The sequence below is a fragment of the Eumetopias jubatus genome, unplaced genomic scaffold (genome assembly GCF_037043125.1).
Source record: "Eumetopias jubatus isolate StellerSeaLion01/CBP00866 unplaced genomic scaffold, mEumJub1_p1.0 scaffold_11, whole genome shotgun sequence".
NCBI lineage: Eukaryota > Metazoa > Chordata > Mammalia > Carnivora > Otariidae > Eumetopias > Eumetopias jubatus.
Window position 1 is genome coordinate 86615915 of NW_028274817.1, and position 17481 is coordinate 86633395.

Sequence of the window (17481 nt, forward strand, 5' to 3'; positions counted from 1 at the left end):
CTGGAGGTCAACTCTTCTCCAAAGCCCTTAAAATGCATTAAAGAAAAAAGAAGAAAATACAAATTTACCTGGGTAGATTCCTGCCACTCAGAAAAGTATTTCCATGTCAACCACAGTTATCTCTATTGCCAGGAAGAAGGCTTACCTTCTTTAATATATAGACTTGTTAACAAATTATTTAGGCATATCAAACCTCCTGAGTAGGAATCATTTTGCATAGAAAGGCTAGGCTAGGAAGGGAGTTTAAATCAGGGTTCAGTAACTTTTTCTGGAAAGGACCAGCTAGCAAATATTTTTGGCTTTATGGACCATATGGTCTCTGCTGCAACTACTCAAATCTGCTATTGTAGCATGAAAGCAGTCACAGACAGTACATAAACAAATGAGCATGGCTCTGCTCCAATAAAACTTTATTATACTGAAATTTGAATTTTGTATAATTTTCACATGAAATATTATTCTTCATTTTTTAAGCATTTAAAAATGTAAAAACCATTCCTAGCTCGCAGGCCACACAGAAACAGGTGGCAGGCTAGATTTGACTCACAGGCCATAGCTTGTCAACCTCTGGTCTAAACTACAAGAAATATTTATTATTTATAATATTTATAAATACAATATAAAACAAATATGTACTATTTATAAATAAATACATGCTTATTTATTTATTATTATTATTTTTAAGTAGGCTCCATGCCCAGCATGGAGCCCAATGTGGGGCTTGAACTCACGACCCTCAGATCAAGACCTGAGCTGAGATCAAGAGTTGGATGCTCACCGACTGAGCCACCCAGGTGCCCCAAGAAACCTTTATTTTAATGAAAGAAAGAATATTGAAAATTGGAAGCCTACAATTGAATTACCATTCTCCTAACATCACCGCCTCCTTTCTAATCTCTCAGCCCACTGTTTGGCTGATCCAGACCTCACTGGAAGGTTTCAGCCTGGGTGGTCTATTCTGTGATATTATCTTGACAGATTTTAATGGTCATAGGCCTTTCTAAATTAAAATGTTTTATGCCTTTTAGGGGAAAAAAGCCCCAGTTCCAGTAAGTTTTTAAAAATTAGCAGTACATGTACTTTTTAAATTTAAGTACATATATTCAACAATTTCAACCACCCAAATAAGCAGGCTTGGCATTTTAAGAATAAAAAGCGATATATGTACAAGACATGAATCCTTTTAAGATAAAATACCATTTGCAAATAAGACTTAAGAATAAAGTAAATCAATAAGAATAGCTTTTACTATGAAATACACAATTCTCCAGATAGAAACACAAACAATTTTTAAAAATAGCAGTTTCCAATATGTCCCATCTGCTGCTGTGACTTGCTTCCACACTGAGATTTTTGCTACATGTACCCCCAGTACGTTTATAACATCTACCTGATTTTTTTTTTAAAGATTTTATTTATTTATTTGAGAGAGAGAATGAGAGACAGAGAGCATGAGAGGGAGGAGGGTGAGAGGGAGAAGCAGACTCCCCGCTGAACAGGGAGCCCCATGCGGGACTCGATCCCAGGACTCCAGGATCATGACCCGAGCTGAAGGCAGTCGCTTAACCAACTGAACCACCCAGGCGCCCACATCTACCCGATTTAAAGTGATTGTCAGAGTTTATTAGGAGGAAAAATAACCTTTATCCCAGGTTTTCGTAACAATAAAAGGCATGTAAGCCTTACATATAAGGTAAAACAAAACAAAACAAAACAAAACAAAACCAATCCCAAACTTACTGAGCAAGTTCAAATCCACTGCACACCAACTGTTAATACTGTGCTACTAGAGGGCCGGCACTGTACGGGCCGCCAGAACTGAGAAACCAAGTCCTTTGGCTCCCTCAGGACCAGGGTCACAGGACCAGGTGCACTAGACACACTGTCACCATGGCTTGGGTGATCACAGCCTAAAACTGGTAACCAATGATGTGTGACAAACCAATCAAGAGAGGGGTTTCAGTGTTAATCCCAAAATCAATCAAGTTGGTTGGGGGTGAAGTGGAGGGGGACTGAGGTTAAACCCTCACCTCCAGTTACAACAATGCTTATGGCAAAGGAGCAACCAGACATGCAAATTGACATATAAGGGAAAGAGTCAGTACTGACTTTGAGGGCAACAAAAAGTGAGGGAAAATGACATGGCTACAAATCTGCCTCAGAAAAAAGGAACTGGGCCACAGATGCCAACACAAGTTAAGTCCCAAGAAAAACCTATCTAGCCTCCCCAGCAGAGGTTCTCCATCCCCATTTCCCACTGGAATCATCTGGGGAGCTTATAAAAACCCCAATGCCCAAACTGCACCCATTACCAATTAAGTCAGAATCTCTCTTCAAAGAACCAGTTTTTGGATTCACTATTTCTCTCTACTGTTTTTGTTTTCAATTACATGAACTTCTCTTTTCTTTATTGTTTCCTTTCTCCAGTTCTGAGTTTATTTTGCTCTCCCCCCTACCCCATTATCTTGAGGTTGAAGCTTATTCATTTGAGATCTTTCACCCATTCCTCATATAAATAAGCATTTAGTGTCATAGATTTCCCACTCAGCACTGATTTAGCTACATACTACAAATTTTTAATTTTCATTCAGGGCAATGTATCTTTTTTTTTTTTAATTTCCCTAGAGACTCACTCCTTTACCCATAGATTAATGAGAAGTGTGTTATTTAGTTTCCAAGTGTTTGGAAACTTTGGGGTAGTTTTCCTGTTTGTGATTTCTAGTTTGATTGCATTATGGTCAGTGAATATACTCTGCATGATTTCAATTCTTTTATATTTGTTGAGGTTTGTTTTATGGATTGGGATGTAGTCTATTTTGGTGAATGTTAGTTACATGTGTACTTGGAAAGTAAGTATATTATGCTGTTGTGGAGCATTCTATGTCAATTAGATCTGGTTGACTGGTAGTGTATTTTCTTCTATAACCTTGCTGATTTTCTTCTGTCTGGCAGTTCTATCGGTTACTGAAAGGGGCACTGAAGTTCCCAACTCTAATTATGAATTTGTCTATTTCTCAATTCAGTTATGTTGAGTTTTGCCTCATGTACTTTGAAGCTCTATTATTTGGTTGATACACATTTAAGACTCCTGTGTCTTAGTGTCTTATGGATGGATTCACCCTTTGAATCATTATGTAGCGCTCCTCTCGTCCCTGGTAATTTTCTTTGCTCTGATGTCTAATTTATTCGATATTAGTATAGCCACTCCAGCTTTCTTTTGATTGGTGTTTGCATGGTATACCTTTTTGCATCCATTTACTTGTAAACTACCTGTATTATTGTATTTAAATGGATTAGAGTAAAATGTGTCTATTCCATCTTGTCTGGAACAGCAAGGTTGCTCACTCTACTATTTTTGCAACTCCTCTCTAAATTTAGACATATTATCTCAAAAATCTCTTATTTCAAAAAATTATCTCAAAATAAAAAATTAACTATTAAAAAAGGAAATACATGATAAAAGGGTATCTTATTCCTGTTCCTACCATATCTGGAGAATATTAAATTAAGAAGGAAAAGAATCAACTTGAGGACTTGTGAGATTTTCCCTCACTGCACTCTCCCAGAAGAAGGAAAGAAACAGGCTAAGAAACAGGTAAATCATACAGGCCTAAGGGTCACCGGAGAGTGACTCCCTATCTGTGGGCCAGTTGGTAACAAGAATGTAACTATTTTTCCTTAAAACATAAATATTCACCATACCTGGTGTTCCTGGTTTTTCTTTGGGGGTAGGAACTCTTCTTCCAGTACTTGCATTTTCTAGTTTCCCTGTCTGGATTTTAGTTATTTTACTACTTACTGGCATTTTCAAAAGGTTAACGGAGAATTTAAAATGTATAACTTGAGAAGGAATAAAATTCTAATTAATTAGTTCTACCACTTGTTAGTTCTGTAAAAGGAACGATGAGTGAGAAAGCTGGAAAGTACTGACTAAAATGTGGCTTTCTGAGAATTAGTTGTGTTCAGTCATTTATGCCGTTCATGCTTCAGTGACCCAGGAAGCCAGATTTGGATACAGGTAAGTAGTCATTTGAGACAAAACTGCAAAAGGTTACCCCTGAACTGTTTTAAATGCTAACCAAAGGGATCACTAAACAATCTAAGATAAGGACTAGAGAGCATAGATAGAAACTAATTATCTCCTCTTGGCCCTAGGAAACCAAACTTCATGTAAACTAAGAGCATTCATATAGGAATATGAATCACAGAGAAAAGGAAACAGGTTTTTCTTCTCTATCCATGTCTCCTATCATCTCAGTGCTATTTTGATCATTCCAAGTAACAGTGTTTTAAAAAAAATGGACAGATAAAAAATTAAACTCTCAAAAATTTGAAATAAAACTCATTGTTGCTGTGTGTGGAAAGTGACTACCCTTATCAAAAATACCTATTATGTCCAGACCATGGTTGATTGTCATAGTGATGAACTTTCCTGGACACTAAGCCTCAATATTTTGTTATCTGAGAACCTGCAGTTTAATTTCATCCTTCAAGATCAAAGGCACATAAATTAACTTGGCACATTGATCTGACGAATCTATGGAAAGCTGCCAGGCAAGACAAGTCCACAGATTAACTCATTAGTTTATAATGCTTAAAACAACTTTGGGCAAACTGTTGAGAATTGAACAGAGGCTAAAAAACCCAAAGTCATTCACCAATATATCTTTCTATACAGTTCACCGAAAAACATCTAACCCCTACTTGACCACTCAGAGAGCACACTATTTAACAAGATAATCCATTCCAATTTTCAGACAGCTCTAAATGAAGAAATAACTTCCTATGATCAGAAAAAAATCTGCCTTTTAACTTCCTAATTCTGCCTTTATACTAGATTTATACCTGTTAACAGGTTCAGATATCTCCCTGCCTTTACCCCCAAACTCTCTCTTGACCCTACATAATTTTTCTCTATTTAATACGTAATTTCTTTCTTTCCCTTCTCTTGCAAACTCCCCCAAAAGTAGTCTATGGTTTCTCTTCTCCTCACTTTTAGTCACTCCTCAACAAGTTTCTATCATACCAGAATTCTTGAAAAAATCACCAGTTTGGGCATATTTCCCAAACCTCATCTCTAAGTACCTGTATGCTACATTTGACATGCTGATCTCTCCCTCCCTCCTTCCCACTACTGCTCTTAAAACAACTGCCTTGGTTTCCAAAGGCTTTTTCTGGGTTCCCTGTGTTGCTCCCTAATATCTTTTTCTTCCTATAACCATCTCGTAAGTGCTGGTGTTTCCCCAAAGTGTCCTACACTACACACATGCTTATGGCTCAAAGGAAGGAAACAAAGGAAAGAAAGGAGGGGAAGAGGGAGAAGAAAAAAAAGAACAAATCCAAAACCCCCTGCCACCATACATATCAACCTGGAAGGTGATTAACACCAAGGCCACTGGTTCTTCCTCCCTTCTGGTGGTCTCCATTGGCACCCTCCTTTATGCTGTCACAAAATCTAGAAAAATCTCCAAATTCTTTCTCTTCTCTCACCCTGGATCAGTCATCAAATCCTGCCAAGTTAACCTATGAAATAATCTTCTATATCAATATTCTCATTTTAACCTTCATTTTCCTAGTTTGGGACCTAACTATCTCCTAAAACCAAGACTGTGATAGCAGCTTCCTAACTGGTCTTAGGACTCCTGATCTTGTTGCCCTTAAATTTACCTTCCACCCAACTGCCAGAGACTTATCTGAAACACAAGTTGGACTATGGTCCCTTCACTGCTGAGAGACTTCAATGGCTTCCCTTTGTCCTTAGACCTTTTCTTAAGGTCCTCATGAAAGCCAACAAGGTCCTCCACAATCAAGCTGCATCTCATTCTGCAGCTTTCTCTCTCACCACACTGCCCCGCTTTTATGCTCTAGCAACACTGAACCTCTGTAGTTCCCATCCCCATGCTGCTTCTCACCCATATGCTTTATATAATCATACCATCCCTTCTGCCTGGAAGGTCCTCTTCTCACTTCCTCACTTAGAAACATATAAACTTATCCTTATAAGGCTTATTAGAAAACATGTCACCTCTTCTAAAAGGCTTCCTTTGTCTGACTCACCCATACCTTGACAATCTCAACAGCAATATGCCCTAGGAATGGCCTGGGTATAGCACCATCACTAACTTAAACTGTTCTGTAACCAACTATATATATATATGTATATATAATTTTTAGTATATATATAATTTATATATATTATATTTAAATATATATTTATATATTTTTTATATTTAAAAATATATATAATTATATATATATATATATATATAATTTTTAAAAAAAATCTCCAACTAGAATATGAGCTCCTACCAGGCATGGGCTAGATTTTTTGAAAAATTTCTAATGGATGTTATTCTTCCTTTATCTCTTTGAAAATACTAAACTTTAAAGTCATTCTAAAGTGATTCTCATTGGGAGTGGGAGTAAAATGACTCTCATTTGCTGGTTGCTAATTTGGACAACTGTTCTTACTTTGCAATTTTAGTTTGCAGGCTAACCTTGGAGAAAGTTCATTTCCCTCATTCATTCACCCTCTCCATTGAGAGGTGCTCCCTCCCAGGATTCTCAGTCCCATCCTACCAAGAGGGAGAAAGGTACACATTTAGACAGTAAGCCAATAATACATTTGTCTCTGGCCCTGCGTCTCTCTCCACTCTCTTGTCTGCCACTCTGAATAGAAGTAACATCTTTTTCTCTCTGTTCATGGGCAATCCTTGACTTCACAGTCAGGGATCATTTCCTTCCTTCACTGAATGTTTTGATCCCCATATCTACAGAAATACAATCCCCAGACATCTCTACCTTTTTTGGGATCTAGAGTCCAGCACATCAGCAACTAGAGGCCCATGACTAACAGTCTCCACCGATTGTCCATAAATAAAGTTTTATTGGAATACAGTCATACCCATTCATTTATGCTATTCTAGTTATCAATTGCTGTGTAACAAACCACTGTACAACAGAGTGGCATAAAGCAACCACCATTTTATCACCTCATGAATTCTGTGGGTCCGGAGTTGAGATAAGGCATGGCAGGAATGTCTTTTTTCTACTCTAAGTTGTCTGGAATCTCAGCTGGGAAGACAAACAGCTGGAATCATCTGGAGGCTTCTTCACTTATCTGGCACCTTTAACAGGAATGATTTGGCTTAGCAGACACCATCTCCAGCATGCCCATATAAGACCTCTCCAGCAGACGTGGCTTCAGGGTAGTCAGACTACTTACATGGCAGCTCAGGGGTCCCAGCATGAATATTCTAGTGAGCAAGGCAGAAGTTGCATTGCCTTTTACGACTTAGCCTCAGAAGTCGTATACTCTACTGTATTGGTTGAAGCAGTCACAAGTCAACCCAGATCTAACTGGAAGGACACACAGGCCCTGTCTCCTGATGAGAGTAGTGTCAAAAAAATCTGCAGCTATGTTTTAAACCTGCATTTATGGTCTTCACATCATTTAGTACAAAGGATCCAGAATTAATGACTCTGACTTAAAATGTGAGGCACATTCAGGTATCAGAGCATCCAAGTTTCAAAAAAAAAATCAGCTTCACAAAAGGACTGTCATCAAGGCCCTAACTTGAGAGCAATTTTAATACTTTCCTATTTGTTTCTGAGCAGCCTTTAAGTCTGAACGTACAGAACACATGAGTTTTTAAATGTTACAGAAGTAACTGAAGTCTTTAAGAAGAGTAATCTGTATTTGTGTGATAAATAGCAAAAATGGCCCCAATTCTCTACCCTTTTCTTTATTTATGCCCTCTCAAGGTGACTTCGAAGCTTCTTCTCACTCCTTGAATCTAGACTGGCTTTGTGACTTGCTTAGGGCAACAGAATACAGCAGAGGTGAAGGTGTGCCGACTCTGAGCCTTGGCCTCAAGAGGCCTTGCTGCTTCTACTCACTTTTAGAAATCTGCCCAGCTACCACGAAGACAAGCCAGGGCTAGCCTGCTTCAGGAGAAGAGATGTAAAGCCCAGGGCTCCTACCCACTACCATTGCCCCAGCTGACCAGCCAACCTCAAAAGCAGAAGCTCCCTGCTGACCTGTAGTTGACAAAGGCATAAGGGAGACCAGCTAAGAACAGCAAAACCATTCAGCTGAACCCAGCCCAAATAGCCAACTCTTGGAAAAATGAACTAAATATTACTGTTTTGAGCCACTAACTTTTGAAGTTAGATATACAGCAATAGTTAACTGACAGAATTTAGAAGGCAGTTTTTAATGATAAACTGTACAGTGGAAATTTCATCACACACTTCAGACCTACTATACTGAATCACTTCAGATGCTGAATGATTCTCCAGAGCAGGAACTAGTGTTGGCCTCTACTGAGAAGGGCACTCAAGCTAATGCCACAATCACAGAGGGGTCAAATAGCTGACCCAAAAGAAGAAATGTGTAATAGCAGCCATACAAATAACAAACAACACTCCATCTGCAAGACTCTCATCTTACCTGATGCCAAGACGGCCATAAAGTACCTCCTCAGGCTAGAGGTAAGTGGCACCTGCAATCAGCAGTAAATCAGTTAACTAGAATGGCAGAGTAAAACATCCCACAGCACTAATGAGATAACTTATTGCTATTAGAATGCCCGTTCTTTTAGCTATAATCCCCATCCTCTTTTTTAAAAAATATTTATTTATTTATTTTTGAGAGACAGAGAAAGCACAAGCACGGGGAGGGGCAGAGGGAGAGGGAGACAAGCAGACTCCCTGCTGACCAGGACCCTGAGATCATGACCTGGGCCAAAATCAAGAGCTGGACACTTAACCGACTGAGCCACTCAGGTGCCCCCTTATTTGCCCCAGTGTTACCCTTTGGTGCACTTTAGTAAAGGAAGGGCAGATACCAATTCAAAAAAATTAATTACAGGGGCACCTGGGTGGCTCAGTCGGTTAGGCAGCTGCCTTCGGCTCAGGTCATGATCCCAGGGTCCTGGGATCGAGCCCTCATCGGGCTCCCTGCTCAGCGGGGAGCCTGCTTCTCCCTCTCCCACTCCCCCTGCTTGTGTTCCCTCTCTCACTGTCTCTCTGTCAAATAAATAAAAAATATTAATTACACACATGTAACCACACACACACACACACACACACACACACACACACACACACACACACACACACACACACACACACACCCTAGAATTCACACATCCAATTATAGGCTGACTTCCAGGCTGACTTCCAAAAGACCCTCTGAGACAGCAAATGTTTGTTCCAACAGTGCAATTTCTCAAAATACTTAGGACATTTTTTGCTTGGATTTGTTTTCTGTTCCTTTGGCATCATATTCCTTTGAATAAGGTCAATGGAAGCAAAATTTTTCCTTTGAGAATGAATTTAATTTTTGGAAACAATCAAATGTCATTCAAAGTCCATTCAAGTGAATATGCAATTGAGGTGTGTAAAACCAGCTTTAGTCAGTCACAAGCTGGGAAAAGAAATTGCAAGGCTGATTTATAATTCCAATTCTACAGTTATTAGCTGGCAGGTTAAAACTCGAAAAGCACAAAACCTTCAATGGCTCTCTACTGCTCACAGCGCAGATTTCAAACTCCTAGGCCTAGTATTCAAGGCACTCCACAGTGTAGCCACAGATCACCTTTCCAGTCTTATTTTCCTTGCACAGTCTCTTCTCTAGGGAAGCTAAGTCCCTCACTGCTCCCCACTCACTATGTCCTGGTGCTTTCTTGCATCCATGCATCTGTTCATACTCCTCCCCTGGACTGCCCTCTATGTCGATGTCATCTGTCTATACCCAGTACACTGCCCACCACCGTGTGTGACTCAAATAAATATTTATTGAATGAATCAATTCCTTGGGTGGCTTATGAAATGGCTCTGAAGGTAATTCCAAAAAGGAGAGCTCCAGAAACATTTTGAGCAAGGGAGTAAGTAGCTAGCCTTCAACATGCATTTTGAGGATAAAGTCAGGAAACACTGGAATAGCAACTGATTTGTAGTCATGCTTACTGACTGCCTAAGAAGGCCTAGTCAATCAGGTACTGAGCCAGAAACGAACTAAAAATTCCAGGCTACTCTAGTCTACCTAGACCATGTATCACTGTCGTTGTATTTAAGACAGCAGGCCTTGGGAGTTCTGGACTTCTCTGGGTTTCTCTCTCAAAATATACAAGTTAAAAACAAACACTACTTCTAGATACATACCTAGAAGTGACATTGCTGGATCATTTAGTAGTTCTATTTTTAATTTTTTTATGATTTCCATACTGTTTTCCATAGTGGCTGTAACATTTTACATTCCTACCAACAGTGTACAAGGGTTCTAATTTCTCCACATCCTCACCAACACTTATCTTTTATTTTTTATTTTTTAATTTTTTAGTTATGTTAATCACCATATATTACATCATTAGTTTTTGATGTAGTGTTCCATGATTCATTGTTTGTGCATAACACCCAGTGCTCCACGCAGAACGTGCCCTCTTTAATACCCATCACCAGGCTAACCCATCCCCCTACCCTCCTCCCCTCTAGAACCCTCAGTTTGTTTTTCAGAGTCCATCGTCTCTCATGGTTCGTCTCCCCGTCCGACTTACTCCCCTTCATTCTTCCCCTCCTGCTATCTTCTTCTTTTTCTTTTTTCTTAACATATGTTGCATTATTTGTTTCAGAAGTACAGATCTGTGATTCAACAGTCTTGCACAATTCACAGCGCTCACCATAGCACATACCCTACCCAATGTCTCTCACCCAGCCACCCCATCCCTCCCAGCCCCCACCACTCCAGCAACCCTCAGTTTGTTTCCTGAGATTAAGAATTCCTCATATCAGTGAGGTCACAGGATACATGTCTTTCTCCGATTGACTTATTTCACTCAGCATAACACCCTCCAGTTCCATCCACGTCGTTGCAACTGGCAAGATCTCATTCCTTTTGATGGCTGCATAATATTCCATTGCAACACTTATCTTTTAAAAATATATATAACAGCCATCCTAACAGGTGTGAGGTGATAGCCCATTATGGTCCTGATTTTCATTTCCCTGTTGATTAGTGATGTTGAGCACCTTTTCATATACCTGCTGGCCATAAATACCCAAAAGAACTGAAGTCAGGATCTTGAAGAGATATCTGTTCACCCATGCAGCATTATGTATAAGAGTCAAGATACGGAAACAACCCAAAAGTCCACTGACAGATGAATGGATACAGAAAATGTGGCATATACATACAATGGAATTTTTTTTAAAGATTTTATTTATTTTTCAACAGAGAGAGAGAGGGAGAGACAGTGAGAGAGGGAACACAAGCAGGGGGAGTGGGAGAGGGAGAAGCAGGCTTCCCGCTGAGCAGGGAGCCTGATGAGGGACTCGATCCAGGATCCTGGGATCATGACCTGAGCTGAAGGCAGACGCTTAACGACGGAGCTACCCAGGCGCCCCAATACAATGGAATATTATTCAACCTTTAAAAAGAAGGGAATCCTACCATTTGCAACAACAAGGATGACCCTGGAGGACATTATGCTAAGTGAAATAAGCCAGTCACAGAAGGAAATACTGCATGACTGCACTTATATGGGGCTATCTACAGTAGTCAAACTCATAGAAACAGAGAGTAGAATGGTGGTTGTCAGGGGTTGAGAGGAAGGGGAAATGGGGAACTGTTCAATGAGTATAAAGTTTGTTATATAAGATGAATAAATTCTAGGGATCTGCTGTACAACAGAGTGCCTATTAATACTATATTGTACACTTAAGAAGTTAAGAGGGTAGATCTCATGTTAAGTGTTGTAACACAAAAGAAGAGAACAAGGAAACTTTTGGAGGTGATGGATATGTCTATTACCTTGATTGTGGTGATGGTTTCACAGGTATATGTATATATCCAAACTCATCAAGTTGTATACACCGAATAGATGCAGTTTTTGTGTATCAATTATACCTTAGAATTGCTAAAAAAAAAAAAAACCCCACTAGTCTGATAGGTGATGGATATGTCACAAGTTATTATAAATAATAAAGACTAAGAATTTATGAGGTTCTTGCCCCTCTGATGAAGTTAAGACTGATACAATAATAAACTGGGGATATTTTCAAAGCATTTGTGTGGTGAAATTAGTTTATATTTGGTTGAACTGCATGAAATTGCCATTGTTGTAGGCCAAAATGTTTTGAGTATTAGCAATTTCATATCATTCAACCTAATACTCCAGAATCCTGCTCATGAACAGAAATAAGTAAAAAAAGAAAAGACACCTTCCTTTGGCTTCAAAGCCCTCACACACTCTGGAGAATCTCAATTCTTACAAACTTTTGAGGACTTACAATAAACAAAGAAAAGAAATACACAAAGCCTTGCTTAAACATATACATAATTTCTTAGTTCAAAACACCTAGTTTCCTTTAGGAGTTGTATTCCACTTACCAGACTCAAGGTAATTAGCCTATGAGTCCCCAGTGGGGTATTAGGTCTCTCCAGCTACATCTCAAATTTCTAGGTCAGATCTGAGCACCCTCTTCCCATGTTCCATTTGCACACTGCAAATAGGCCATCACACCCAGGATTCCTGAATGTCATTTAATGCAAGGGAAGGCTGTTGATGAAAAGGCGTCTAATCACTATTATCACACGTGGGTTGGGGGAGGGGGCTTGATTTTATCCTCGTTTCTTCTGCTTTTCCTGCCCCAGAGTTGCAGCCAGCTGGCTGGACACCCTGGGTTTCTTTCTGGTCAGAGCAGGAGAAGCCTCATAAGCAGGATTCCTAACCCTGCATGTGTGGCTGGAGTGGTGAGGCAATTACCCTCCATCTTCCTGGGCAGCCGCAACAGGACCCTGCGAGGAGGCGCAGGTGCTGCGACTAACTGGCACACTCCCAGGCTACAGTCAACACCACGTGCTCAGAACAGAGGCTCAATTTTAATCCTTCTGAGACACCATTTCAGGAATCAGCCAATACACAGACATGTAATCAATGTAATGCTTTTGTGTGCTTGTGTGGGTCTTGGGCTGGTGAATTTTCCACGTTAAAATTTTTAGAATTTTCTGCATAGAAATTTTTAGAATTACCCAAGACAAGTATAAATGCAATCTTCTTTTAATGGTAAATGTTATTTCATGAGAAACACTGAATACATAATTTCAGCTCCAATGGTCAGAAGATCCTGTGCTTTCAAGTTTACTGTTAGAAATGCAAAACAGGGACAGCAAAACTCCATCATCCCACCTCTGTTCCCTCAGTACAGGATGTTTTCCTCTTTCAAAGGTCTTTTTTTTTTTTATAAGATCTTTCATCCAGTGTGTTTTAAATAACTGATTTTCTCTATTTCCCCAAGCAGATTATTGCGTGGTCTAATTAAGTCGGCCCTCAGGAAACATCATCCCTGACATGCAAAGAGAGACAAAACAATGGTGGCAGATTGTGGAAACAGGAATATTTCATTTCCACCAACTGAAAAACTATAAAAATCAAAAGTGCCAAAATTGCGCCTAAGCTATTTATATGCAGTGTTGGAAATATCAGTAATTCACAGGAGACTGGTCAAAGGTTCTTAGTTTATTTACTGTTTTTCCCAGGTTCTGAATTCAGAGCCCCACATTCCTACTTTGACAGTTGACAGCATTACAACCAGGTTCAGAAGGTTCTGTTGCAGACAGTGTAAATGATGCCCATTTTTGCATGGACCTTTCTCAGAAGTAAAGCTGAGAGGCAACTGAGTCTCAGATGTTCACTCTTCTAGGACTCATCAAATAATTCCATAAAGATTTGAGGAAAGACCTTGGGCTGGAATGCGGGAAACCTGGGTGTTAGCTCAAATTTCCAGTTCATTACCACACTATTTTTATTATAGAGGCTTTGTAGTAAATTTTAATCTGGTAGAACAAACTCTCCTCACAAAATTTCCTGATGATTCTTGGGCATTTATTCTTTCCAAAATGCAAATCTGACTGTGACAGTCCTTAGTGTAAAACCTTTCCATTGCTCGCCAGTGCTCACAGATTTCTTTGCAGGCCCCTCTAGGGCTCTGATTTTGTAAGTGGAGAGTACAAGTTTAGGGCCAAAGCTGACTGCTCAAAAGGAGAGGCGAGTCAGTGATACCACCAGAGAGCCCCTTTCTTTGCCCTGGTTCTTCACCAAGCTCACTCTCTCCTTTTAATAAGTATTGAACAAATATTTAACAATGGTTTGCAAGGGTGCTATGTCGGGGTCCCTAAGACTACCTCCAACTTCAGTGATTCACTATGAGGACCCACAGAACTCAGCATATAATCATACTCTTGGCTATAATTTACCACAGTGAAAGGATACAAAGCAAAATCAGCAAAGGGAAAATGCACACTAGATGAAATACAGGGGAGATCAGGCACAAGCGTCCCAGAGTCCTCTCCCAGTGGAGTTACACAAGGATGCACTTAATCTCCCTAGCAACGAGTTGTGACAACACATGTGAAACGCTGTCTACTAGGGAAGCTCATTAGGGACTCAGTACCCAGGTTTTGATTGGAGGCTGGTTACACAGGCACCCTCTGACTGGCAAATACCCAAATTTCAGACTCCCAAGAAGGAAAGCAGGTGTTCTGCAGAAACTACATTGTTTGTACAAACAGTTCAGGCACAATGAGCCACCTTTATCAATCAGTTCTGGGAATGGTGGGAACCCTCCTGAAAATCAAGTTCGCAGATGCCCACCAAGGGACAACCCTGTAAGCAGGCCTTTCGAAGTCAGGTCTGCTATGAGAATTTTTTTGCACAGATGCCAATCATTAGCCTGGGCAGGCACCAACAAATCCTGTCCAGACGTGGATGGGGGAAACAAAATCATGAGAGTTCTCTGAGCAAGATACTAAGTGGAACAGGAATTTTCTCTGGAGAAACACCGACCTTCTCCCAGTGGCAAAAAGGAAGGGGCAATGAGGACTGCTTCTTGGGAGAAGCGATGCCTGAGCCAGGTCTGGACACATGACAGATGTTGTGGCATGTCTAGATTTAAATCCCAACCAGGTGGGTGATCTTGGCTAGTTAAATTCACTAGACTAAGCTATATCTCAGGAAATGAGTGACCCGCATGGACCAGGGCTATTGATCACTTTGATTCCTGCTTAAACTTTGCATGGCTTCCAAAGCTCTTGCAAGGCATGTGGCCTTGCTAGAGGTGGTGCCAACCTACTTCTCCAGCCCCACCTATGCCTCTCTGCCCCTTCACTCTCTGTGATCCAGCCATTCTGGCCTCATTTCAGTGCCTGGAATATGCTTCCTCCTTCTATTTCCAAGGCTCTGCACATACTGTTCACCCCCTTACCCACCCATTGTTCATCATCACCCTACCTACTTCAACATCTAATTCCTACTAATGTCAGATTTCAGTCCAAACAACACTCCTCAGGGCAGCCTTTCCTCACCTGCTCAGAGTATATCAGAACCCCTGTCATTTGCTTTCCAGCACCAGGAACTTCTCCTCTATCACTGTGAGCACATTAAAATCCATTTTTTTTTTTACACTTACACACTTCAAGAAGGCAGAGACTATGCCTGTGTTATTCACAGTGATAACCTCTGAGCCTAACATGGTACCTATCACATAGTGGGCATTCAGCAAACGTACGAAAGTATGAATGAGGGTTCACGCTCAGTCCATGTGGTCTGGGTGAGGGCAACTCTGTCCCTCCCTCCCTAACAAATACACACCTTCTGGGTCTAAGGCACAGGACCCAGGCTATATCAACATGTCATCCAAGGGTTTTGACAGTATTGGGAAAGAGGCACTGCACCTGCTGCAGACAGCCTGTCTGGGAGTGAAACTAACTCAGAGGAAAGCAAAGCTGAGAGGAGGAGATTCAGGGCTGCGACGAGCATACAGCCATACCTACAAGCGGCAGTCCATATGCTATTCATTTACCAGTAAACTTTCTTTTTGTTTCTTGTTGAGTTGGGATTCTGACACATGGAACTAAGAATCCTAATACAAAAATAGTAACTGGAATTAGACATGTAGTTGGTCCCAAAGAACAAGAGAAAGACCATCAGCAAGCCTAACTTGTAATGACCTGAGCTAACTGGCCTGAGGAATCCTCATCGTTCCTTAAACTATGCACAGGCTTGGTTCTGGTGGTGCAAGGAGAAGACACTCTGGCTGGGGAGTAGAGCACAGGCATCCTGGCCAGTCATAATCCTAAAGACCACCCTGTTCCTCACCACAGGGCTAAAAAACGATTTGCACCTATGACAGCAGAATCACTTCCTCTCATCTATGAAAACTCACAGAATCCAGACCTCCCAACAGACTGGACAGAGACAAAAATCTCCCTTATTTTCAAAGGCGTGGAATATAATCATTACAAATAAAAAGTGTGAATCGCACTCCAAACTCAATTCTAGACCAAATTAATGAAGCATTGGCTGGATAAGAAATAGTCACTAGCAGCTAGCATGGGTTCTTCAAAATCAGGACACACTAAACTCACCCTAGACTCCTTTCTGTTCTAGTCACTTGATTCATTTATTGAGATAAATCTTTGTAAGTGCAGTATATGTGGAGGTAGCTGACAAAAACCATCAGGATTGTCCAGTTGATAAGATGAAGAATTGAAGCTGCAGACAGGTAAACCTGAAAGGTGTCTTGTGGGGGGACACAGCTACGTCCTTGGCCCTGTTCTGATCAAAACTCTGATCAGTAACATAGATGAACCTACTAGGTTACTGACCTAGGAGGGGTCTGACCTCTGATGAATGTTACCCCTCCTAAGTCAGTTATCAGAGGAAAGGGGAGAATTCAAAAGCTATTATGATAAGAAAAAAACCAGGCTGAAATTTAACTAGAATGTATGTAGAGCCACTGCAATTTTAAAAACTCTTCACATGGCCACACCTAACTTCCAAAGGGGCAGGAACTACAATCCTACCATATGCCCAGAAGGCAGACAGCCAAAAATATTATATGTTATATATAATGACTAATACAATATACAGTATGGAAAGATTAATACAAAATATATGAAAAGGTCTAAGACATTTTACTGTGTGGACAAAATACAGACACATTCATAATACCACCATTTATGTAAGTTCAAACAGAGATCCAAAACAAATCTATACGTTGTGTATACATACCTATAGATGCATGAAACGGAGGAGGGAGGAGGATGACACTGGAAGAAGTGATCAAAGGGAAATAATCATTTCTGTAAAGAAAAAATATGACAAAATCTTAATTGTTGAAATTCTGGCTGGTGGACAGTTGAGTGTTCATTATATTAATGTATGAATTTTTCCATTGTGTTAAAATCCTTGAAATAAGAAGCTGTTGAGGGGCACCCGGGTGGCTCAGCCATTAAGTGTCTGCCTTTGGCTCAGGTCATGATCCCGGGGTCCTGGGATCGAGCCCCGCATCGGGCTCCCTGCTCAGTGGGAAGTCTGCTTCTCCCTCTCCCACTCTCCCTGCTTGTGTTCCTGCTCTCACTGTGTCTTTCTTTGTCAAATAAATAAATAAAATCTTTAAAAAAAAAAGCTGTTGAAAGAA

At 40.5% G+C, this 17481-nt stretch overlaps 1 protein-coding gene across 1 annotated transcript in view; it reads right to left on the reverse strand.

Annotated features, from left to right (window-relative positions):
• Window positions 1-17123, reverse strand: part of JADE3 (jade family PHD finger 3) — a 96191-nt gene extending 79068 nt beyond the window's left edge. The window contains exon 1 of the mRNA XM_028113326.2: window positions 17073-17123. The gene's annotated coding sequence lies outside the window, so the exon portion shown is untranslated. The remainder of the gene's footprint in view (window positions 1-17072) is intronic.
• Between the last annotated feature and the right edge of the window lie 358 nt (window positions 17124-17481).